The 26,399-nt window shown below is 43.5% G+C and overlaps 1 protein-coding gene across 1 annotated transcript in view; it reads left to right on the forward strand.

Annotated features, from left to right (window-relative positions):
* Positions 1 to 5,497: 5,497 nt before the first annotated feature.
* Positions 5,498 to 26,399, forward strand: part of LOC124612426 (zinc transporter 5-like) — a 261,950-nt gene continuing 241,048 nt past the window's right edge. Inside the window, exon 1 of the mRNA XM_047140632.1 lies at positions 5,498 to 5,545. The gene's annotated coding sequence lies outside the window, so the exon portion shown is untranslated. The remainder of the gene's footprint in view (positions 5,546 to 26,399) is intronic.

Genomic DNA, 26,399 nt, shown 5'->3' on the forward strand with positions numbered 1-26,399 from the left:
CAATCTCCCTGGAGGCTTTTGAGTGCCACCGGTGTTTAGTTATTTGTTTTCAGCTGCTTAAAATTTAAAGCTTATGGTTATTTTTCCTTTTTCTCAAAAATTTTGCAAAATTAATTCTTTAATTTATCTTTCAAGCTTAAACACTGCAGCCTTCTGCCTTTAAAAGTCTATGGTAATATATTCTAAAATTTTGAAACTTAATGGTGGCCTTCAGTCATTGGTATTGCACCTTGCATATGTTTGTTCTATCTACTTTGCTGTGATGTTTTTGGTAATTATTTTATTGCTATCTTAATTGGATTTTTTTATCTTGTTGATTTGTTAAGATTTCTTGTTTGGAGGCCTTCAGCCATGAAAGAGTTGCATTCGGTAAAGGTCCGGCTATGTGCTGCTTTGGTTGTAAAAGTGTTATTAAGCTACAATAAGAAGGTGAAACTGCCCCCAACCTTATTGGAGCCTTTCCACAATCCTAATTACCTGTTCTGCCCAGCGGGTTTAGCAGGTGTATCACAGTTATCTAGAATGCAGTGCTATCTGAAAGAAGCTGCATAAATATTCAGTCAGATCTTCATAAGGTATCAAAGATTGGCAACTTGCTTTAAATGTTCAAAAATATAAAACTGGGCACTTCACTAAATGAAAAAAACATAATATTCTATGAATATAGCATCAATTTGGAATCAGCCAACTCATACAGATACGTGGCTGTAACAATTTGAAGGATATGAAATGGAATGATCGAACAGGCTCCATTGTGGTAAAGCAGATGGTAGACTTCAGTTTAGCCACTGGCTATGGTGATGAGAGTGCTCCCCACACACAAATAAGATTCCCAGGGAATACCAGTGCTTTTTTCTGGTCATACACAATAATGGCACTTTTTCTTTTATGTTTTAAAAAGTGTTTGATTTATTTAGAGCAAAATGTCTTACCAACATCTAAGCAGATAGAACTGTCTTCCTATTTTTTTCCTTGTAATCTGACACCACACTTTTTTGTGTTGTATATTGGTATGCTGCATGTAGTTCATCTGAGGTCTATAAAAATCTGAAAGAAGCTTTTAGAAAGCATCTGCTTCAAAATGATATTGATTTGGCTGAATGCACCCAGGTTTTAGATTCAAAGTATCATCTAGAAAATCCTGGGTCTGAAATTTGGTAGTTAGCCTACAAATTTCACTTAAATGAAAGAGCAGCAATTTGAGGTTTCCATGAATATACCCAAGAAAATAAATTCCCAGGTATACAGTACTACTTTATCTGAAACAAATTTTGGGCACAATTGCAATATCTTCCAACAAATGTGAAAGGGGTTTCTCTCAAATGAATTTTATGGTTGCTTCATCTAGGTCCCCTATGCTTCTAGGGACTACTTCTGCAATGCTGTTTAACAGGACGTTAGGGTCTCCTCTCAGTTCAAACCTAACAAATATGGAGATTCATGGCTGCTCCAAGGTCATAATTGTGCAGCTGACAGCAAAAGCGAGAAGCAGCTTGGAAACAATGAGTGTACATTGGAGGATATGTTGAAATTGTGGAAGTTGCCAGAATAATATATTCTTTGTGAGTACCAACACATTTTTCCCAGAAAAACAACACTGGGCAGTACTAATAAAATGAAATCATTCACAAACAGTGTCCTTGAGGACACAATTCCATGAAGTCTGAATGCACACAAATGGTAATCTTCCTGATTTGGTTTTACAAAAGGAATTATAAGCCTTAGAGGTTACTATTTTGTTGGTGATAACCAACCACTGAAATCTTTCAAAGTCTGACCAGATATATAACACTGATGACAGTTATTTGATACTATCAGAAATCAAAGACAACCAGCATACACCATCCCAGGAGCACAACATTCAATTGTGACCAAAGTTGGTGGAGGTGATGTCCTTGCCTGCGCCTGCTATTGCTCATTGCAGTACTGCTGTGGTGATCCTCCTTGCTAGGTGCTATGGTTGTAACTACTTGCTTTGTGGCTAGGCTACCACTTAAGCACAGGCTTGGCAGATTGATATTTTCTTAGTGTTCCTGCGGGCATGCAATCAGTGGAGGCAAATGTAGCATTACCAGTAGCAATCCAAGTGATGTGGGTGTCAAGGTTGTGTCGATATACTGTAAAGTGGCACTTACAACTCTGAAAAAGGATGCAGTGTTGCTAAGCATTTATTTTAACAAACATTTTGGGTCAGTTTTGATTCTGTCCAACAGTTGGTAGTTTCTGCTAGCTCTTAAGTTTAAGTTATTCTGCCATTCGCTATCTTGAATATTTTCTCCTAACAAAATCTGTACTCCTGTATTTTTGAGTTATTTTTTGTCAAGAAAAAGTGATTTGATATTTTGCTGTCAAAAAATTACTTAAACAGAAGGCGAGTGACTTTTTTCATGTAGAAATTAGTTATTGTCTAGCTCATACCCAAAAAATTGTAATCAGCACCTTATTTATCACTGTATGATCAAAAGCAACCATTTTCTGGGACAAGTGAGGCGACTTGCATCACTAAAAACGTGGATCAAATTAGCTGCACAGCATTTTGATTGCTGGTACTTTGTTTTAAACTTGATTCAGCTTGGGATAAATCTTATTACACTGAAAATGTCATTAGACAGTTTTACATTGTTTTAGAATAGACTGACTTCATTTTCAAAAGTAATTTTACAAAACTACTATGCATTATGTGATATTGTTTGGAAAAGTGTCCAAAACCCTGTTTTACAGTACCATTCAGCCTGTGGGGAACATGAGCTACGGCAACCTACTGTTCGTGTCTGGATTGTGGGTAGACGGAGTTGTAGGATACAGCAATATTGATTAGGCCTATGCTCAATATAAGAACCAGTTAATCCTCTTGGATCATACCTTATTTCCTGCATGGTATGTCTACACGCTTGTTTGTTATACTCGGGAGAGTTGCTTTTATTATTCCGGTTTCATCTTCTTGTCCATTCAAAATCCAGCTAACTGTAGGTACTGTAATAAACTACTGTTTTGGTGGTCATGGGTGAGATTTGACTTCAAAAGATCTGCTAGATGATTTACCATTTGTATGTCGATACTCAAGGAGGGTTCTACCTCTTGAAAAGAAATTTATATTTTTAGTAAATTAATTACTTATTTTCTGAATAAATTTTTGTTACCTGACCTTTCAGTTGCTTCACGACATTCATGGCAATGTATGCACTCAACTATTTGGCTTGTGGAGGGTGTTGACTTTATGCTGGCCATCAGATTGTTGCTCTGTGTCTCCACTCCCCAGTCCTGAATCAGTAGAAATTGGAAAAACTCAGAAGTCTTTGGCCATTAGTCATTTGTTTTTGGCTGCAGCCGCCATTAGCCAGCCAACAGAACTCTGTGATGTAGCCACTGCTGTCTGCTGTGTAACTTTGTGGTGCTTCACTGTTTTTCCTTTTGTTCTTGTGATAAGTATACTAAGTAGTTGCTGCAGTTTGGATCTTTACGAAACATGTCCACAACTAAGACAATTTCAGTTTCATTTACGAACAACATTTAAACTATTTTTACTCATGTGTGTGAGACATGAAGCTTAGTTTCTGGTGACCCCCCTCCCCACATACACACACTGTCATCAGAACTAGCCTTTGTAGCAATTGCAATCACTAAGTGCTGCAAAAATAAAAACAAGCAGAAGCGGTGATGAGTGAAAAAGTGACTTGGAAGTCACCCTGTATGGGTCTATACTAACATGCTACGAGCTATGAGAAACTGCCATAGAGGCTGACGACCATCAGAATTTTTTAAGGATGAATGGTCAATGCTTCAACAAATTAGTGAACTTTTTTTACAATTTATGTACACAGGTAAAGATTCTGTTCACATAATTGACAGATTTCCTTTTCCACCTTGCTGGAAGCTATCTATAAACCTGAAAATGCTAAACACATTATTGTGGAGGATTGGTGTAGTAGGTAGGTAAACTGGCCCTAGAGATTGGCATACCAAAGACTGATCTCTGATCGGTGTTATGCCATAAAGTTTTCAGGATCTGGGATACCGAATGGCGCACCCTCAGTACATCAAATAAACTATGTGTTATCAAGGAAACAATGAATATGAGGAGGTCATCTGTGTGATCCACTCATATGGACCCCATTATCTTTTGCTGGCAGTGCATGGGCTGTACTTGGCTGACTCATGGTCACCTCCTCTGTCATGAGGACTCACCTCGTCGTCTGCATCTTGTTGGATTGTCCAATTTTAGCTCACCTGAGGTGGACTTTTAACTTTTCCATCATACTGCCTGTGGTGTTGGGAGACAATGCCTCAATGGCTGATCTAGTTTTCGTTTTATTCGTGAGTTTTTTTTTTATCACTCAATCTATGTATGGGTGGGTGCCTTGCCTTCTCTCCCAGATCTTCACCCTCCTTCCATTTTAACTCTTCCTCGTTCTTTCTTTGCCTTTTGTTCGCCTTGGTGTGAATATTTTCCCTATCTGTGTTTCCCTAGCCTTGTGTTTTTAGGCTGGAGATTTTAGTGTGTTGCAGAGTGACTGGCTTGTCCTCTTTTATTCTTCGATCAGCCAGCCCAGGCCATCTGCTGTGTTATTTTAATAGGCCTAATTTCAACGCTTTTTTCCTCTTTTAGTGTATCTTGTCCCATTTTGGTTTGCTTATTTCGTTTTCTCTTGCAGTCTGGCTGCCAGTTAGTTTTACGCCTTTTTTTACTTTGCCAGACTCTTTTGGGTAACGGTTGTACCTCTGAGCCCCGTTTGAATGAGGCAAAAGGTACTGATGACCCTGTAGGTTGGTCTCGTTCTTAAAATGGTTCAATTGGCTTTAAGCACTACGGGACTTAACATCTAAGGTCATCAGTCCACCAGAATTAGCGACCGCAGCAGCAGCGCGGTTCCGTACTGAAGCGCCTAGAACCGCTCAGTCACAACGGCCGGCGGTCTCATTCTCCCCACTTCAACATTTGATTCCTTTCATGTGCATTTCCTGATGCATTCATATCCATATAGCGAAGCCTCATCTCAGTTGTTTGCACGTCCACAAATCAGGAAGTCTCGGTAGGAACTGCCATGTATTGCACAATATGTTAATTATATGGTCGAATATATTGCGTAATATATTTATTGAGAGTCTACATTTTTTTCTGATCTGCAGTCTCCATCAATATGTTGCGCAAACCGTCAAATCCGCTCTCAGATGGTCGCCTGAGAGTGGAATTGACGATGTGTGCAATACATTGATGGAGACTCTACATCTGAAAAAATGTAGACTCTTGCTCAATATATTACACGATGTAATAATATTGCTATACTCGGTATTGCGCATAAATATTGAGCGTGTGAAAGCCTCTTAGCAAAATCTGTTATTATATTCTGCACAGAAGTTTCGGTAGAACGGCTTTGTTTCAGGCAAGAGAGCACTTGATATTTAGAAGCGCTGTTCCAGTCAACAGAGTATACAGTGATCTCTGTAGTTAGGTTGTGATCACTGACCCTTCAGTACTAATAATATCTTTGTTTGTTGTTAACATGGAGGAAAGAGATTTGCGGAGGCGGTAAAGAAGTCTTGAAAGGTACAGTCTCAAGAAGCAGTGACATTGCTACCTTGGTTTCTTTGGCGAGCCACAGTTATACAAGGGCATTGTTAATATCAAAAATAATAATTAAAGTTAATGTTAAATCTTTAGATACATGGATACGTGAATGATAGTATGTAATCATTAGGATCACGATTTGCTATTTTAGAAGTTTGACATCGCATTGTATTCCTGTCAATTTGGGCAAAGTAAACACAGTTCATCATGGGACTTCTGCGAGTGCCTACCTTTCTTTGTTACTTTCAGGCCCAGTTGAAATTCACATTTAAAGTGTCACAAAATGGTTAAAATTCGCAATTTTTGTTGAGTATAACATTTATATCGCAGTTTTTGTGGCGCCAATGGGTAATATATTCAGTTGTTGACGACCCCAGCTAGCCCATTATATTTGAAAATATTTTATGTTCGTCTTTAGAGCGTTGATTTAAAGAGGTGATTTCTTAACAAACGGTCTGCTACGTTGTAGTAGAAATTATCGAGATATTTACACGTGTTCTCAAGAGTGTGCTATTTACTGCAGTTACAACCGCCAAATATTTGTACTAAAGATGATAAACAATGAAAGTTTGAGACATTTATTGTCTTCTGGTTTTGGAGAGGTGGTTTAAAGCTAAATACACCATGTCATGTATTTATTTGCACAAAGGTAGAAATGAATAACTACTTGACGTCTTCAGATTGAGTTATTTAACACAGAGACTAGCAGTATGCACAAATCAAAGAATAATAACCCTTAACTCATGAGGTGACTTCTGTAACGTACACTATGAGGAGTAGTTTCTGTGACCCCCATCTTTAAACCAAGATTTAAGCTGTAAATCATTTGAAAATTTAATTTATGTTATACAAGATTTATGGTTACAACTATGTAAGTGGTGTTTAAATACTTCTTGTTGATTTTATTGCACCAAATAAAGCCAGCAGTATTTTATTTTGTATCAAGCAAAAATAACACTTTTGTGAACCTTTTTCAATAGTGCACAAAATGAACTGTTAGAGAACTGAATATTATCTTCTGGAAAATTATGGTATCACTGTAGAAAGCGAATTTTCTGGTGTTTAAACTTGTGTATAAAAGCTGAACTGCAAAATTAATGTTCAGTACTGAGGTCTACATCTTTCTTTACCACCACTCGGAACACATTTAATTTTAACTAACACTAAGTATTTTGTTGAAGAAACAGGAAGGTTCAGCCTCTGAATGGTCCTCTTGTTCACTAGTAGAATTGTGATCTCTGGCTATTGAAAAATCATTGTCTTCTCTGTCTACTTCTTGTTCTATATTATTGACTTCATTCTCCATCCACTGGCAAAAAATTTCATTGAACTTAAGTGCTTAAAATTGTCACATTCTTGCTAACACATTTTGTACTGAACTGATGAAAGCAGATGGACAGTTCACGAGGTGTGGTCTGGGAGACTAAATCACATGTCAGCAACACATCATATAAGGCTATAATGCAACTGGTAATAACAATTTGTAGGGTTGGTGATTAAAAGAGAGTAGGTGGTGTATAAAAACATTCGTTCATAATTGACCTAAGAGAGCTACTTGGAAAATTCTGGTGCGGTCTGAGAGACCACACCTCATGAGTCAAGGGATAATCAGCAAACAACCCTACATACCACAACACATACTGTTGGGAGGCGCATAATATTTGTAATTTCCAACACTCTAATTTAATTCCATTTGTAATTTTGCTTATTCCTAATCGCCCAGTTTTTTTTACTTTTTTGTGGGTTAGGATTTTGCAAAGATATTGAGTCTTCGTAGCATCATGCCCTACACTTATTTTCCTCTGTAGCCATATGGCTAAATATGTATTTAACATGTACATGTTTAATCTTTCATATTCACAATTACACACAGGCACAGCAAAATACTGACTGGCTTCATAAGTTTTTTAAATTTCAAAATTTTCAACTCAGTACGATAGTATCTAATACTGCAACAAATATTCTGCAGAATATAATGCAAGAGATACAGATTCTGTCTCTGTTATAGAAAATGCTACTGTACTTTGTTTTCTAATCGCCTTACATTACCATTTAGCTTAAATACAGAAAACACAGTCCCACTCAATTACATTAAATTAAACTCCAGGGACCTAGTAATTGACTTTTACTCATTCAAGTATATCTTTTCAAGAGGGTTTCTGAACGAACAATTCAGTCCCTAATTACCCTTTTCTGACTTTTATCAGCCCCCCCCCGCCCCCCCCCCCCCCCCCCCGCCCAAAAAAGTAACAGCAGATCTATCATAATTTACACTTCATTGTGTACCTACTTCCCTTTTTTTATTTACTGTTATTAGATTTGATTACTTTTTACCTTTCCTGAAATATTAACCATCAACAAGAGAATATAACCCTTTATGCATATTTCTTTTTGTTGTAAGAAACTTTTCATTTCATTGGCTAAATATGCATCTCGATTAGCACAGCAAATGCTCAAGTGAAAAATAATGGCTGTCATCGTTTCCGGCTGTTTATGATACAGTCAAGCCAAAGGAGACCAAAGGAGATTGACTGGGGGGGTGGGGGGGGGGTGGGGGGGGGATTGTGTAGCTACAAATTTTTGCACAGTGCTAGGAGGGAGTATCCAGAGCAACATACTAAAAAATCTGCACTGGTGTGGTGGTGGGGGATAGGTTATTTTTTTGTTTTCTCAAGCAACTCAAAAACTGTGACTTCTAATGCAAATGATTACCTTTAAAACACCCCTGCTGGCCCGTGGGTTAGAATAGGCCTGAGGTATTCCTGCCTGTCGTAAAAGGTGACTAAAAAGAGTCTCTCATCTTTTGGCCTTTGTGTGATAGTCCTCTGCAGGGTTTGGCCTCCATTTTTCAAAATTTTCCCGAAGAGTGAGCCAATTGGGGAAGGGCGCCTTACATGGTGCATAGTGTCCATCGTGCATTGTGATCTTTAGCCCACTTTCTCATTGAGGCATTGCAGTCCCACTCATCCTCTCTCTCTCTTGGGCGAAGACACCTTCCTGGGTGCATTTTCCTCCACCCACTATGCAGTGTCATTTTCTGCACCGACAATGACCATGGAATTTTTTGCATCTCATATCCAGCATGGTAGCCAGTCCATTGTGGTGGGGCCGCCATATACCTTTTTGGTTGTATCCCCCTAACTACACAGGGATCGCTCTGCTGATGCCTGATCCGTTAACTCCCCACGTGTGCCAAGGTGTAGATGCCTGTCACCCTGGGGCATTGGGACTCCTGGCAATGGCCATCCTGCCAGGTGGCCTTTGTTGCGGCTGGGTGGCGCCCATGTGGAGGGCCCCTGGTTGGAGTGGGTCGCACAGGGCGGAGGACATGTGATGAAGTGCACCATGACATCACTTGCTGGTGATCAAACACCAGCAGTCTCTAAGTGTTCCAAGTCTCAGTACAATGCAAGGAAGTATTATCCTAAATCATTCCCCTCCCTGGCCACACCATGGTAGGAACACCAGGCTAAGGATGGCAGTGAACCTTATTTGCTTCGATACCTCATATGTACGAGAGCTGATGGGGACTCATTTGTCTCAATGAAGCCTCAGTTTCTTGTAGAGCATTTAGAGGACAAGTTTTGGGAGGTCGAGGGCTTGTCCAAAATGCGGTAAGGGTCAGTCTTGATAAAAACTGCATCCTCGGCTCAGTCACGGGCATTACTCACTTGTGACAAGCATGAGGATCTTTCCATCACCATCATGCCTCATAAGAGCTTAAATACGGTCCAGGGTATGATGTTCCACAGGGACCTATATTAGCAGTATGATGACGAGCTGTGTGCCAACTTAGAGCGACAAGGAGTTAATTTCGTCCAGCGTGTCCATTGTGGTCCAAGGGATAATCAGGTTGCTACCGGTGCCTTCCTCGTCATCTTTGAGGGTGATACATTACCCGAGAAGGTCAAGGTGATGGTCTAACACTGTGATGTCAAGCCATATACCCCTCCCCCCAATGCGGTGCTGGAAGTTCGGCCATATTTCTTCCCGCTGTACTTCCAGCATCACATGTCGAGATTGTGGATGTCCATCCCATCCCGAATGTGCCCCCCTCCCATCTGTGTCAACTGCAGAGAGGATCATTCCCCTTGCTCACCAGACTGTAGGATTTTACAGCGTGAAAGGAAATTCATGGAATACAAGACACTGGACTGACTGACCTACACTGAGGCCAAGAGGAAATTTGAATGCCTACATCCTGTGGCTATGACCACCTCTTCTGCCGCCGCTACAAGAACATTGTAGCCCCATCAGTTCCACAAGTTCCAGTCGGCTCTCAGAGCGGGAAGACAACACCTGCCCTCTTGATGGTGGGGGACACTTCTCTCCCTGTTGCTCCCGCACCACCTACCTCAGGAGCACTGTCCCCCCAACTATCGGGGACACCACTTCCCTCTTCTCAGCTGGAGAAGCGTAAGTCTTCTTCGGCTCCTCTCGCTAGGAAGGGGTCCCTTGGGTCATTCCCTTCCCAGGTTTCTACTAGTGAGAAATATGACACTTGCCAGTGGTTGAAGTGCCCAAAAGCAGCTGGTCGTAGGGCTTCAGGATCACCCTCAGTCCCGGAGACTGACTCGGTGAAGCCCTCCCAGCCAGAGAAACCCAAGGATCAGCAAGAGAAATTCAGAAAGAAGCGGTGGCACCCACACTACTTCTGCTTACAAGCTGTGTGTCTGAGGATGAGGTGAAGATTCTGGTGTCCGCTGAGGACCTACATCTCGCCAGACCCTCAGAGACAATGGATATAGCCTGTTCAGGAAATAAGTCGGTGGCAGTAGGTGACCCTGAGGCGTAGACTGCCTCATTTAGTGTTTTATACCTTCCCAGTCCCACCATCACGTAAACCTCCATTGGAATTGCGGTGGTTTTTTCCACCACCTGGCTGAGCTATGGCAACTGTTAAGCTTTACACCTGCTTTCTGCATTGCCCTCCAGGAAACCTGGTTCCTGGCAATGCGGACCCCTTCCCTTCATGGCTGTAGGGAATATTACAAGAACCGTAGTGAATATGATAGTGTGTCAGTTGAAATTTGCGTCTATGTCCTGAACTCAGAATGTAGTGAACCTGTGCCCCTTCAAACTCATCTTGAAGCTGTGGCTGTCAGGATACAGACAACGCAGGAAGTAAATGTCTGCACATATATCTCCCTCCAGATGGTGCAGTACCCCTGAACGATTGGCTACACTGATTAATCAGCTCCCTAATCCTGTCCTACTTTTGGGCGATTTTAACGCCCATAACTCCTTGTGGGGTAGCGCCGTGCTTACAGGGCATGGCAGAGATGTCGAAAGTTTACTATCCTAACACGACCTCTGCCTCTTAATTACCGGGACTGCCACACATTTCAGCTTGGCTCATGGTAGTTACTCGGCTACAGTTTGCAGCCCGGGACTTCTCCCATCTATCCACTGGAGAGCACATAATGACCTGTGTGGGATTGACCACTTCCCCATCTTCCTGTCACTCCCCGGCATTATGCCCACGGACTCCCACCCAGATGGGCGTTAAAAAAGGCAGACTGGGTAGCCTTCACCTATGCTGTCACCTTTCAGTCTCCCCTACGTGTGCCATCGATGTTGTGATTGAGCAGGTCACTACAACAATAATTTCTGTGGCAGAAAACGTGATCCCTCGTTCTCTAGGGTCCCCCGGTGAAAGGCAGTCCCTTGGTGGGCGCTGAGGCAATTAAAGAGTGTCGGCGAGCTCTACAGCGACATAAGCGGCACCCTTCCTTAGAGCACCTAACAGACTTGAAGTGGCTCCGTGACTGCGTTAGCCTGCTTATAAAACGACAGAAACAGGAGTGTTGGGAGAGGTACAAGTTGACCATTGGGTGCCATATGTCACCTTCCCAAGTCTGGACACCAACAGGTGTCCCTGTTGTTAACATCAATGGTATGCTCTCTACCGATGCAAACGTGATTGCCGAGCACTTTGCTTAGCACTATGCTTGAGCCTCTGCATTGGAGAACTACCCTCCAGCCTTTCGCACCCTCAAACAGCAGATGGAAAGGAAAGTCCTCTCGTTCACTACATGCCAAAGTGAATCCTATAACGCCCCATTTACAGAGTGGGAGCTTCTTGGCGCCCTTGCACATTGCCCTGACACAGCTCCTGGGCCGAATTGGATCAACAGTCAGATGATCTCGCACCTGAATACAAGCGCTATCTCCACGTCATCTTCAACCAGATCTGGTGCGATGGCATCTTTCCATCGCAATGGCGGGAAGAGCACTATCATTCCGGTGCTAAAACCTGGTAAAAATTCGCTTGATGTGGATAGCTACCGGCCCGTCAGCCTCACTAACATTCTCTGTAAGCGGCTGGAATGTATGGTTTGTTGGCGGTTGGGTTGGGTTCTGGAGTCACGTGGCCTACTGGCTCAATGTCAGGGTGGCTTCCGTCAGGGTCGCTCTACCACTGATAATCTTGTGTACTTCGAGTCTGCCATCAAAACAGCCTTTTCCAGATGACAACACTTGGTTGCCATCTTTTTTGACTTACGTAAAGCATATGACACGACCTGGCGATATCATATCCTTGCCACATTGTATGAGTGGGGTCTCCGGGGCCTGCTCCCGATTTTTATCCAAAACTTCCTGTCGCTCCATACTTTCCATGTTGAAGTTGGTGCCTCCCATAGTTCCCCCATATTCAGGAGAATGGCATTCCACAGGGCTCTGTATTGAGTGTCTTTCTATTTTTAGTGGCCATTAACAGCCTAGCAGCAGCTGTAGGACCGTCGGTCTCCCCTTCTCTGTATGTGGATGACTTCTGCATGTCGTATTGCTCCTCTGGTACTGGTGTTGCTGAGTTGCACCTACAGGGAGCCATTCACAAGGCACAGTCATGGGCTCTAGCCCACGGCTTCCAGTTTTCAGCTGCGAAGTCATGTGTCACGCATTTCAGTTGGTGTTGTACCATTCATCCGGAACCTGAACTTTATCTTAATGACAATCCACTCACTGTAGTGAGACGTATCGATTCTTAGGACTGATTTTAGACACCCGATTGAATTGGCTACCTCACCTTCGTCAGCTTAAGTGAGAGTGCTGGCAATACCTCAATGCCCTCTGCTGCCTGAGCAACACCAACTGGGGTGCAGAGCACTCTACACTGCTGCAGCTCTACAGAGCCCTTGTTCGATCCCGCCTTGACTATGGGAGTCTAGTTTATGGTTCGGCGCCCTCAGCATTAAGTTTACTCGACCCAGTGCACCACTGCGGTGTTCGCCTAGCGACGGGAGCATTTAGAACGAGTCCGGTGACCCGTGTCCTGGTGGAGGCCAGAGTCCCTCTATTGCTGATCTGTTGTGGACAACTGCTCACCAGTTATGTTGCACATATTTGTAGTTCTCCTGAGCATCTGAATTAGCATCTCCTTGTCCCACCCATGGCAGTTCATCTCCTGCATCGGCGGCCCAGATCGGGGCTCCCGATTGCGGTTCGCATGCGATCCCTTCTCTCCGAACTGGTGTTCTTCCCTTTACCACTTCTACTTGAGGTCCATTCACGTACACCTCCAAGCTGTACACCTCAGCCGAAGCTCCGTCTGGACCTTTTGCACGGCCCTAAGGACTCTGTTAATCCTGCCGCTCTTTGCTGTCACTTCCTCTTGATTCTTTATGTGTTCCGGGGCTCTGAAGTTGTTTAAGTCGACGGCTCGATGGCTGATTGTAATGTTGGCTTCGCCTATGTCCGCAGAGGCCATATTTCAGCATTCCTTGCCTGCTGGCTGCAGTGTATTCACTGAAGAGCTTGTGGCTATATCTCGTGCTCATCAGTACATCCAGTCCTGTTCTGGTGAGTTGTTTCTTCTCTGTTCTGACTCGCTGAGCAGCTTACAAGTTATCTACCGGTGCTACCCTCGCCATCCTTTGGTAGCGAACATCCAGGAGTCCATCTATGCTCTGGAACGGTCCAGTCATTAACTGGTGTTTGTGTGGACCCCAGATCACATCAGAATCCCAGGCAGTGAACTTGCTGACAGCCTGGCTAAATGGGCTATGCAGAAACCATTCCTGGAGATGGGTATCTCTGAAACTGACCTACGTTCTGTCTTACGCCGCAAGGTTTTTTGGCTTTGGGAGATGGAGTGGCATAACACTATGCAAAACAAACTGTGTGTCATTAAGGAGACTGTGAATGTGTGGAAGTCTTCCCTGCGGGCTTCTCGCAGGGAATGAGTTGTGTTTTGTCGGCTCCGCATTGGCCATATGTAGCGCACACATGGTTACCTCCTCCATCGCGAGGACCCACCTCAGTGTCGCTGTGGCTCCCAAATGACAGTTGTCCAACTCTTGCTGGACTGCTCACTTTTATCTGCATTGTGGCAAACTTGTAACTTTCCCACTCACCCTACCTTCAGTGTTGGGCTACAATGCCGTAACATCAGCTTTAGTTTTACGTTTTATTTATGAGGGTGGGTTTTATCATTTGATCTGATTTTTAGTGCATGTCCTTTGTCCCTCTGTGTCCTCCACACTAGGGCTTTTAGGGTGGAGGTTTTTAATGTGTTGCAGGGTGGCTGGCTTCTCCTTTTTTATTCTCATGGTCAACCAGCCATGGTAATCTGCTTTCTTGCTTTTAACCTCTTCTCCCTGTTTCTTGTGTCTCTCTGTGGTTTTCTTGTCCTATTTTGTTCATTCTAGTGTTTGTTGACCTTCTGTCGTTCTTCTAGTTCTTCTGGAACTTCCTTTCTCCTGCTATTGTGCCGTATGTCTTCTTTGTTTTCTTCTTTCCCTTGGGTAATTGTTCTCCGGGCAACAAGGGACCAATGACTTCGCAGTTTGGTCCCTTTCCTCCATTTTTAAACCAACCTACCTACCTACCTTTAAAAAATTGAACTACATTGTATTTCCTACATAAAGGTATCTATTCACGTTTTTCTCAATGCTTTTTTCTTCCAGTCTCTGATCACAATGACCACGATGACCGGTTTCAGTCTGTAATGACCCTCCTCAGATCTAAAATATATAAATATATACATCTAGTGAGCAGTGTGTTTTTTTAACATAAAACAGCAATATGTATCACAATATACTGTCATACAACCAGGGAAATGTACAGATAAAATATGGTATAATGTACCTTTTTTACACCATGTCCTAAAGTGATACTGCCATAATGGCATCGTCAAAACACACACACACACACACACACACACACACACACACACACACACACACATATATATATATATATATATATATATATATATATATATATATATATATATATAAAAAAACAAAGATGAGGTGACTTACCGAATGAAAGCGCTGGCAGGTCGATAGACACACAAACAAACACAAACATACACACAAAATTCAAGCTTTCGCAACAAACTGTTGCCTCATCAGGAAAGAGGGAAGGAGAGGGGAAGACGAAAGGAAGTGGGTTTTAAGGGAGAGGGTAAGGAGTCATTCCAATCCCGGGAGCGGAAAGACTTACCTTAGGGGGAAAAAAGGACAGGTATACACAGACATATGTCTGCTTGTGTCTGTATGTGTGGATGGATATGTGCGTGTGTGGGAGTGTATACCTGTCCTTTTTTCCCCCTAAGGTAAGTCTTTTCGCTCCCGGGATTGGAATGACTCCTTACCCTCTCCCTTAAAACCCACTTCCTTTCGTCTTCCCCTCTCCTTCCCTCTTTCCTGATGAGGCAACAGTTTGTTGCGAAAGCTTGAATTTTGTGTGTATGTTTGTGTTTGTTTGTGTGTCTATCGACCTGCCAGCGCTTTCGTTCGGTAAGTCACCTCATCTTTGTTTTTATATATAATTTTTCCCACGTGGAATGTTTCCCTCTATTATATATATATATATATATATAAAAATCAGCATAGCATCGTCACAGATCTAAAATAAGGTGTAGTATAGACCACATCGTCCACATAGTGGTTATTGCAACTAGCTACTGAAGTGCAGTAGCAACCAGCAACCTGTTTTCCTACACCCTCCCTAGATGTCGCTGCTGTGGGCTTGCTTATATGTAGTCATCATTTACGCAAAAGCATAATCCGATAAAAGCACGTTAGATAAAATGCATGTAGCAGACTTTTTGAAATTGATGACCATCATAGAAACCAGTTGTGATACATTAAAAGATAAATGCAGTTACCTATGTAAAATTATTAAAAGGAAATATACATCGTGACATGTCTCCCACAGAATACGTTTAAACAATTATTTTCTCAATGACTAATAATTTCTGCATTGCAGGGGTTGGAAAAATCAGTTTAATACTATAAAATTAATATTTATTCTGAAGTGAAGTGGGTTACGGCCAAATGTTAAATGTCTGTACCACATTTAAGTGCAATAGAATCACATTAAGTGCAAGGGGTGGCTGGAAGGGAGTGAGGGAAGGCGGGTTGCTGGAAGAACAAGCAGATGATTCCCTACTCTCTGTACTGTACTGTTAACATGAAACAACTACAGGATGTTCCTCAGTTGCACCAACTATTTCGCAGTAAATCACTGGCAATGCAATATGCAGACAGGCCTAGAGAGTGTTCATCTTCCACAAAATGCGTTATGCACAGACATGCCTGGGAAGCATTTATTTTCTACAAAATTTATTAATACCACACGGAATATAGATATTTGTTACTTATAACACTACCCTTAAAAACAGATCAACATAAATCTCTGCACAATACTTTGCGCTGTTAGACAGAAAATTGATTTATGTTCTTCTTGTACAATAGTTGTGGCATGCTTCTGGAAAAGGCCATTCCTCCCACCACAAGTGCTGCTTGCTCTTCAGTTTATACACAGATTGAAAGTCTTCCTCACCCCCATCCCCAGCATTTGCTGTTCTTTTCTCTTACTTGATAGTTCCAACTTTTGTGTATTAGCATGAACTACCTGTCATAAAGGTCACTGTTCTAGTGTAAATATCTTGTAAAATTCAGGGTGTTCATAATTGAAGTTCCAGTTTTAAAACTATGTAGAAAGAGGACTACTGCTCAGAATGATGTTAAATTTGAGCAGCATATTATTGATATGGGGGGGGGGGGGGGGGTATGGTTTGATTTTCACATACACCATCCATACTATTGATTGCATGACTGCAGAAGTTCGGTAGTCAATTGTTGTAGACCTGTTAGGTAACCCCATCCACCACGGCAAGGTTGTACCACATTAGATGGGAAAAATGGTTTCTAAATGACCTAGGGCCAAAAACCACCAAAACACAAAATTACATAGATTTTTAACTGTCCTGGGCCAAAAACCTGCATAAAGAACAAAATGACACCTTTTTTTAATTGTTGTTGTGACTGGTGCAAGACATGTTCAATATGCTGTCCACAGTTTTCTGCAAGAAGTTGAAATAAGAAACAGCATGTTCCACAACAGGTTTGAACATTTTGGGAGTCACATTTCAGAATGTGTTGCACAATGCATACCTTCAGTTCAGCTGGAGCACTGAACACTTCATCTTTCAGATAACCCACCGGCAGAACAAACACAGATCAGGTGATCTGGATAACCAGGCTATAGGGAAAAGATGGTAAATAATTCTAGCATTTGTGAAATGCCTCTGCAGCGACTGCTTCACTGGCTGTGCAGTGTGCGGAGGAGTGCAGTCTTGCATAAAAATGATCCTACAGACGCATCCACACTGTTGAAGGGTTGGAATTACATTTGCCCACAAAAGACTCTCAGTGTTTACCAGTGACTGTGGTGGTAACACTACCCACAGGGCTAACCTTCGTGAAAAAATGTGACGACTCCGTAACAATACCGTCAATCTGCAGAATGAAGTGGTACTGGTTGAAGTATGTATAGATTTTCCATTGCCCTTATTCTCCAATTCTGTGCATTGACATGGCCTTGGAGGTGGAAAAGGGCTTCATCTGTCCACAGAATGATCCACGGCTATTCGTCGCCCGCTTCCATGTGAGAAAGAAATTCCAGAGAGAATGTGTATATTACTGGAACGTCATCAAGAAGCAGCTCCAGAGCATTGATGATTTTGTATGAATAGCAATGCAGGATGTTTCATAGGATTTTATGCAGCGTGCTCACATGCAAGTCCTATGTTTGGGCAATTCTCCACGCACTGCATGTTTGCACACAACCATTCTAACCCTCCTGCACTGCTGTAGCCATATCTTTGACAGACCTTGGATCGAGTACTTTCCTCGCTCTGCTGCAATGTACTTCTAAAGAACCTCTCTTTTGGACTTTTGTAATAATTTTCTCCAGACCATTAAGTCACCTTTGTTCATCCCTTGTGTGTCTGTAACTTCTGTAGGGGTACTGGTGCACAGTAATCATTTTTGTGAAAAAGCTTTACCAGTAGAGCATGATCCTACATGGAGGGAATCATGTTGGGCCCCTTGGATTCAAACTGAAGAACGGCTGTGTGCTGCGTATCTGTGGGTGTGCATATCCTGATGTTTACAGCATCAGCTATTGCCCATCCCCCCCCCCCCCCCCCCCCCCTTTGATGTTTTCCCCTGCATCAATAATATGCTGTTGAAATTTGATGCTATTTGAACTGGAACTGTAATCTTGGATACCCTGTATTTAAAATTCCATAATACCAGAATAAACAGACCTTTCGGCCATGTTGTGTCATTTCTCAGGGCAAAGACCTGCAGTAGTTGTCTTAACAAATGTGAAGTCTGTGGTATAGCAACATAATTAGAAGAGTGATTTATTGAAGCACCCACTTCCCAACTCATAATTTTTGCACTGAGGAAAGCTGCTGCAACATGGCCAATATTCTGGTATTCTAAGTATTTTGTAAGGTGATGTGGTAGTACACAAAGAAGAATTTTAATGAAATTGACACTAGCTGCAGTAGCCTATGCATTTAGGGTAAAGTTGTTTCTTCATAGTTACATCTATACCATAGAGTGCTTTTGAATAGAAAAACTCAATAACAAACGTATAAATGGCTGACATGAAATATATAATAATAATAATAATAATTATTATTATTATTATTATTCACACAGCCAGGTAGTCAAGTGTGTTAAAGTGCCACTACCAGGCTATTGGGAGGCACCTTGGAGATTAACAATGAGGGCTGGTGAGCTGGATGTGGTTTCTTGCGGTTTCCCACGTCCAGCTATGTAAATACTGTTCTGGTACCCACAGTCTGCATCAAATACATGCTGCACATACAGTTAGAAAAACATTCGCACACTTAAACATCGATTTACTCTTATCACAGACAGATTCTGTCCTGGGCGGAGTGGTGGTTACAAGGGCACCTGCCACCCACTACCACTAACATTGCTTCAACTTGTATAACAATGCTGGCTATATAGAAGTAATGGGAAAAGGCAAAAGTAGATTTTTATTATTATTATTATTGTTGTTGTTGTTGATGTTTTAAAATTGTGGTAGCAGTAATGTATTTAATTGACATGTTCCACTTCATAACAGTTACTGTGAGTGTGATCTAAAAAACATGTAACTATTTACCACCACTGCAAACTTTTTGTTGGATGATCATGTAAGACAGCCTACATTATAATGCCATAAATACACTGACTGTGTCAGGTCATATACCAACTATTTTATTCAGTCTGTCCTTTCCCACAAAACAAATATTTTTCAGTTGGGGCTTTGTTGTGTATCTGGTCTGGTGTTTTTTTAGTGTTTTTTTGAAGTGATTTCTTGAAACCACAGAAATATTGTGGAAACCCAATTTCTGAATGAAATTCCTCAAGGCACTGATGGTCCCTAAAACCCACTTGACAGCAGGGAAAAATACACAGAAATTTACTTGTGTCAACATGGTGGCTGTATCCTCTGTGTAACAAAAGTGGCAGACTCCCTTCCATTGATTCTGACAGGTACACTGTATTGTGAATGCAATGATGTATCATAGACCTAGTGGATGTTGCTCTCACATAGTGATCTTTCAAAAAGTGTTTTGGTTGAAGAGAGCCAAGTCATTCTCAAAGTTAGAGTGAGTGAACTATGCACTTTTATGAACTTATCATTTCTGGTCCATATTGGGCTGTTTTGATGTACTGCAAAGGACATTTCAGAATTTTCTTTAAGCCTTTCTTGTGTCCATAGTACTGTCAAGCTATTAGAAAGCTGTTCTTCTATCCTCAGAGCTCCAGTTTTTGTACAGTTTTCTGCTTGGGCACGGTCCAGTCATGAATCTTCTACGCAAAAGTATTATGTTATCCCTGCTTCATTCAGGTTTCCACCCTGTGGGTCCGGGGGACAGAATAGGCCCGAGTTATTCCTGCCTGTCGTAAGTGGCGACTAAAAGGAGTCCCTCCCCTTTAAGGGGGTAGTTTGTACCTGCGTCCGGAGACGGACGGTTCAACGACTTACATTTGTGGTCATTTTGGTTTTTCGCTTATTCTGGTTTCTTCCTTCCTTTGTTTGTTTCCTTTCTTTGTCTTTCTCCCTCTCTCACTGTCTTCCTTACTCTTTTCTTTGCCTTCTTCTCCTTGCCTTCTTGTCCACCCTATGGTCTCTGCCTCGGCATTTGAGACAGTCTGTCCTCCTCTCCCTCTCTCCCTTTTTTTCCTATTCTTCTTTCCTCTCTCTGCGTGCCCGAAGGCCGACCCACGCGTAGCCGGTGACGGGGTAAAGCGTAATTCCCCGCCCTGGGTAGACAAGTAGGGCCAGTGCGTACCCCCTGGTAAAGGCCAGGCCCGGGGAGGGGTGACAGCCCGAGCTGACACCTTCCGACCATGCCTACTGGTCCCTCCGTCCGTTTCTCGCGAGGTGTGACCTGAGGTGTAAACATTCACCTAAGGTGGAAGCACGCTCCAAGAGGGTCCCCACAAGGAAGGAGCGTGCCATCAGAGATGCTAGCAATCATGGGGGATTCATCTGCAATGGATTTCTCTTCTTCTTCTCTCTCGACTTTTGCCCAAAAGTGGAAACTTGACGAGCCACCAGTAACAAAAGTATTACCGCCTCCCCAAAGTTCCTCGTAGTTCATAGATCTGAGGATGGAAAGGATTTTTCATCTGTTAACCATTTTGTTATTCAGAAGGGCGTAGATGCCACAGCCGGACCTGTCAAATCTTGTACCAGGATGCGTAATGGTACCTTGTTGTTGGAAACTGAGAGCGCCTTTCAGGCACAAAAACTCCTTCGGGCCACACTCCTGTTCACATTCCCTGTACGGGTGGAGGCTCACCGCACTTTGAATTCGTCGCATGGTGTGGTATATACTAGATCACTCGACGGATTGACTGATGAGGAGGTTCAGTCTTTCCTCACTGAGCCGGGCGTGACAGCTGTCCATAGGGTCACGGAAAAGGTCGACAATGACCTCGTACCGCCCCGGACACTTTTTTTTGATCTTTGATAGTGTTCAGCTGCCGTCGTGCATCAGAGCGGGCTATGAGGTTCTTTCTATTCGCCCCTATGTCCCAACACCTATGCGCTGCTACCAGTGTCAGCGTTTTAACCACAACCGCCAGTCTTGTTCTAATGTGGCTAAATGCGTCACTTATGGCAGGGACGCCCGTGAGGGTGACTGTCCACCTCCGTCTCCTCGTTGCGTGAACTGTCAGGGTGACTGTGCAGCGTCCTCTCGCGACTTCCCCATCTACAAGGATGAACGCTGTATACAGGAAATTCAGGTGAAAGAGAAAGTGTCCACCTCGGCTGCTCGCAAGCTTTTTGCTAGTAGGAAGCCCATGCTGCTCCCAGTGGGGAAATACAGTACCTAAGACCCAGAAGTCAGATGCTTTCAAGAAGGAACCATCCCGTGAAGACTTCTTATGTACCCCGAACTCCCAGCCATCAACCAGTACTTTGACTAAACGACCTTCCAAGAAGGCTCATAGGAAGAAAAGTTCTCCTTGTCCGCCACGGCATGTTTCTTCTCCTGCGCCACCCAGCGGTTGCTGCCCCAGGCCGTCATCTGCTTCGCCTGGCCACACCGCTTGTAGCCGAACATCTGACTGTTCACCGGCAGAGGTAGCTCCCCCTCCCACCATCTTAACATGGTGGCCGACGAACCTATTGAAAAAATGGACGATGACTCTCCGCCTATTGATAGCGGCAGCAGTGCTCCCTCGAAGCCAGTCTTTTTCTTCTCACGATGGCACTTCTTCATTGGAATATTCGTGACATTTGCTCCAACCAAGAGGACTTAGCTACGCTTGCACTGTCCGCTCGTAGTAGCTCTCCAGGAAACGAAGCTATGCCTATGTGATCGTATTTACTTCGCACACTACCTCTGTGCGTTTTGACCTACCCCCTGTGGCAGGTATTCCGGCTCTTGGAGGGGTTATCTTGCTGGTCCGGGGTGATAACTACTGCGATCCCACCACATTGCACACCGATCTGCAGGCAGTTGCCATCTGAATTACTGTCCCCACTTTCACATTTTCCATTTGTACTATTTACACTTCATCGTCGTCTGCCGTTACTAGGGCAGACATGATGCAAATTATTGCTCAGCTAGCTGCACCGTTTTTGTTGACTGGAGACTTCAATGCCCACCATCCCCTTTGGGAATCTCCAGCATCCTGCCCGAGAGGCTCCCTGTTAGCAGACTTTTCCAACCACCTCAATCTTGTCTGCCTCAATACTGGCGCCCCTACTTTTCTTTCGGACACAACTCACACCTATTCCCATTTAGACCTCTCTATATGTACTACCCAACTTGCATGTCGGTTTGAGTGGTACGCTCTTTCTGATACGTATTCGAGTGACCACTTCCTTTGTGTTATCCATCTCCTGCATCATACCCCATCTCCATGCTCAACTAGTTGAAACATCTCCAAAGCAGACTGGGAGCTCTTCTCTTCCAGGGCGACATTTCAGGATCAAAACTTCGCAAGCTACGATAGTCAGGTCGCACACCTCACGGAAGTCATTCTCACTGCTGCTGAATATTCCATCCCTCATACTACCTCTTCTTCACGTCACATACCGGTCCCCTGGTGGACCGCAGCATGTAGAGACGCTATATGTGCTCGTCGACGTGCTTTACGCACCTTTAAACGCTACCCTATGATGGCGAATTGTATTCATTATAAACGATTACGTGCGCAGTGTCATCGTGTTATTAAAGAAAGCAAGAAAGCCAGCTGGGCTGCTTTCACAAGCTCCTTCAACAGTTTTACTCCTTCTTCTGTTGTCTGGGGTAGCCTGCGCCGGCTATCTGTTACTAAGGTCCACTCACCAGTTTCTGGCTTGACGGTCGCGAATGACGTCCTTGTGGCCCCTGAGGATGTCTCCAATGCCTTCAGCCGATTTTTCGCAGAGGTTTCAAGCTCTGCTCATTGCCACCGCGCCTTCCTCCCCCGAAAACAGGCAGAGGAGGCAAGGCCACCTAACTTCCGCTCCTCGAATCATGAAAGTTATAATGCCCCATTCACCATGCAGGAACTCGAAAGTGCACTTGCCCGGTCAGGGTCCTCCGCTCTGGGGCCTCATTCTATTCATATTCAGATGCTGAAGAACCTTTCCCCTGCGGGTAAAGATTTTCATCTTTGTACTTATAATCGCATCTGGATTGAGGGTCGTGTTCCCACATGCTGGCGCGAATCTATTGTTGTCCCGATTCCTAAGCCGGGGAAGGACAAGCACTTGCCTTCCAGTTATCGCCTCATTTCCCTTACCAGCTATGTCTGTAAGGTGATGGAACGAATGGTTAACTCTCGTTTGGTTTTGCTGCTTGTATCTCGACGCCTACTTACCAATGTACAATGTGGATTTTGTAGGCGCTGCTCTGCTGTTGATCATCTGGTTACCTTGTCGACCTTCATTCTGAATAACTTCTTGTGGAAGTGCCAGACAGTGGCTGTGTTCTTTGATTTGGAGAAGGCTTACGACACCTGTTGGAGGGCGGGCATTCTCCGCACTATGCATACATGGGGCCTTCGCACTCGCCTCCCTCTTTTTATCCACGCATTTTTAATAGATCGACAGTTCAGTCCGACGCCTTTCGCCAGGAGAATGGGGTGCCACAGGGCTCAGTTTTGAGCGTTGCTCTCTTTGCCATAGCGATGAATCCAATAATGGATTGCCTCCCAGCTGATGTATAAGGTCCCTTTTCGTGGATGATTTTACCATCTACTGTAGCGCGCAGCGTATATGTTTCCTGGAGCGCTGTCTTCAGCGTTGTCTTGACCTCTTTCCTCCTGGAGTGTCGCCAATGGCTTCCATTTTTCTGCCGAGAAGACGGTCTGTATTAACTTCTGGCCCTACAAAGAGTTTCTCCCACCGTCCTTACATCTCGGTCCCGTTGCTCTCCCATTCGTGGAGACAACAAAATTTTTAGGTCTTACGTTTGACAGGAAACTAAGCTGGTCTCTCCCTGTGTCATATTTGGCTGCCCGTTGTACCTGTTCCCTAAATGTCCTCCGTGTTCTCAGCGGTACGTCGTGGGGAGCGAATCGAACCGTCCTACTTCGCCTATATCGGTCGATTGGATTATGGAAGCTTTGTATACTCCTCTGCACAGCCGTCCATCTTATTCTGCCTCAACTCTATACAACATTGGGGGTTACGTCTTGCGATCGGAGCGTTCTATACTAGTCCCGTCGAGAGTCTTCATGCTGAAGCCAGTGAATTGCCACTAACCTACCGGCGCGATATACTGCTTTGTCGGTATGCCTGTCGGCTATTATCAATGCCCGACCACCCGTCTTATTGTTCCTTTTTTGACGACTCTCTCGACCGTCAATACGGGTTGTATGTATCTGCCCTGCTATCTCTTGGAGTTCGCTTTCGTCGCCTCCTTCAGCAACTCGATTTTCCACTCCCTGCAACCTTTAGAGTGGGCGAGAGCCAAACGCCACCTTGGCTCCAGGCTCAGGTTCGCGTTCACCTTGACCTCAGCTCACTCCCAAAGGAGGTTACCCCAGCTTCAGTATACTGCTCTCGGTTTGTTGAACTTTGTTCGAAGTTCATTAATACGATCTTCATTTATATAGATGGCTCTAAGACCAAAGACAGTGTTGGGTGTTCTTTTATTGTCGGGGCACACAGTTTCAAATACCGGCTCCATGGCCATTGTTCAGTCTTCACAGCTGAGCTATTTGCCCTCTATCAGGCTGTTCTTTACATCTGCTGCCACTGACATTCTGCTTATGTCACCTGCTCTGATTCTCTGAGTGCCATCCAGAGCCTCAGTGATCTGTATCCGGTTCACCCTTTTGTGCACCGGATCCAACGTTCTCTTCAGCAGCTGGCGGACGACGGTTCTCCGGTTACCTTTATGTGGGTTCCTGGCCATGTCAGTACCCCTGGGAACGAAGCTGCAGATGCCACGGACAAGGCTGTGGTCCTCCAGCCTTGGACAGATTCTTGTTGTGTGCCTTCATCTGATTTTAGCAGGGTCATTTGTCAGCATATTTTATCGCTGTGGCATGCCGATTGGTCTACACTTACTGTAAACAAGCTTCGGGCCTTGAAACCTCTCCCCACGCCTTGGACGACCTCTTCACGTCCTTCTCAGCGGGAGGAGGTCATTTTGGCCCAGGTACGGATTGGACACTGCCGGTTCAGCCACCTCCATCTGCTGACGGCTACGCCGGCGTCGTTCTGCCACATGGGCAATTGCTGACGGTATGCCACATTTTAACGTCCTGTCCGAATTTTAATACACTGTGCATTGATCTTGGCGTGCCATGTACTCTGGATGAAATTTTAGCGGATGACCCAGAAGCAGCTGCTCGCGTTCTTCGTTTTATCCACTTGACAAACCTGTCTAAGGACATTTGATTATGCTGTTTTCTTTTAATCCCTTGCCTGTTAATGTTCCTTAAAAAAAATCATTCAGGTTTGCTTTTATCTGTGCAAACCATTATTTCCTTATTTTAGCTTTACTGAAAGTTTCGTGGAATACCGAAACTTTTCTGCTTTACTTAATTGGTTCAATTCTTTTAATATGACAATGGATTTTTAACCTGCATTAAAAAAAAAAAAAAAAGCTGAATGAATGTTGGTATACTTTTGAATTTCTGTATTTGGGCACACTTCCTTCTTCAATGTATTTTGGACCTAAATTTTCTGATTATTTTTCTGTCCTTTTTATGAGTTTTTTCTTTGCCCATGTGTTTACAATGTGTGTTTGGGTGCCATAAAGACAATCTGGTTTGATGACCACTGTCGTGTCTCAAAACAGTTTTGTGTATTTTGGGAAACACGTGTTGTTGAAGATATTCTTGTAACTCTGAAGGCGATTTTCATTTTATGGCAATGAATTTCACAACCACTCTTTTCTAGGCTGGCCTCTTGAATGGTAAAAATTTGAATTGAGAAGCTTTTAATTTTTTTCATATTTAGTTTCTAGAATTTTGGGTGTCAGTTTATACTTTGAGATTTGGAAACTTGTCCTTTCTGTTGTTTCTTTAATAATTTGTTTGTTTTGTGCTATGTGAATGTCCTGACAAAGAACTGCTTGTTCACCTGCAAAAACCTAGCAACCTTTCCTAATATTAGTTATTCCTGATTTAATTGATTGGTCAATTTTAAGCTTTTATTTTAGTTTTCACAACTCTTAAGACCCCTCCCATGAACCATGGTCCTTGCTATTGGTGGGGAGGCTTGCGTGCCTCAACGATACAGATAGCTGTACCGTAGGTGCAACCATAATGGAGGGGTATCTGTTGAGATGGATGACTGACAGACCTGGCCTTGTAACACTAACCAAAACGGCCTTGCTGTGCTGGTGCTGCGAACAGCTGAAAGCAAGGGGAAACTACAGCCGTAATTTTTCCCAAGGGCATGCAGCTTTACTGTATGATTAAATGATGATGGCGTCCTCTTGGGTAAAATATTCCGGAGGTAAAATAGTCCCCCCATTCGGATCTCCGGGCAGGGACTACTCAAGAGGATGTCATTATCAGGAGAAAGAAAACTGGCGTTCTACGGATCG

The sequence above is a fragment of the Schistocerca americana genome, chromosome 4 (assembly GCF_021461395.2).
Source record: "Schistocerca americana isolate TAMUIC-IGC-003095 chromosome 4, iqSchAmer2.1, whole genome shotgun sequence".
Classification (NCBI taxonomy): domain Eukaryota; kingdom Metazoa; phylum Arthropoda; class Insecta; order Orthoptera; family Acrididae; genus Schistocerca; species Schistocerca americana.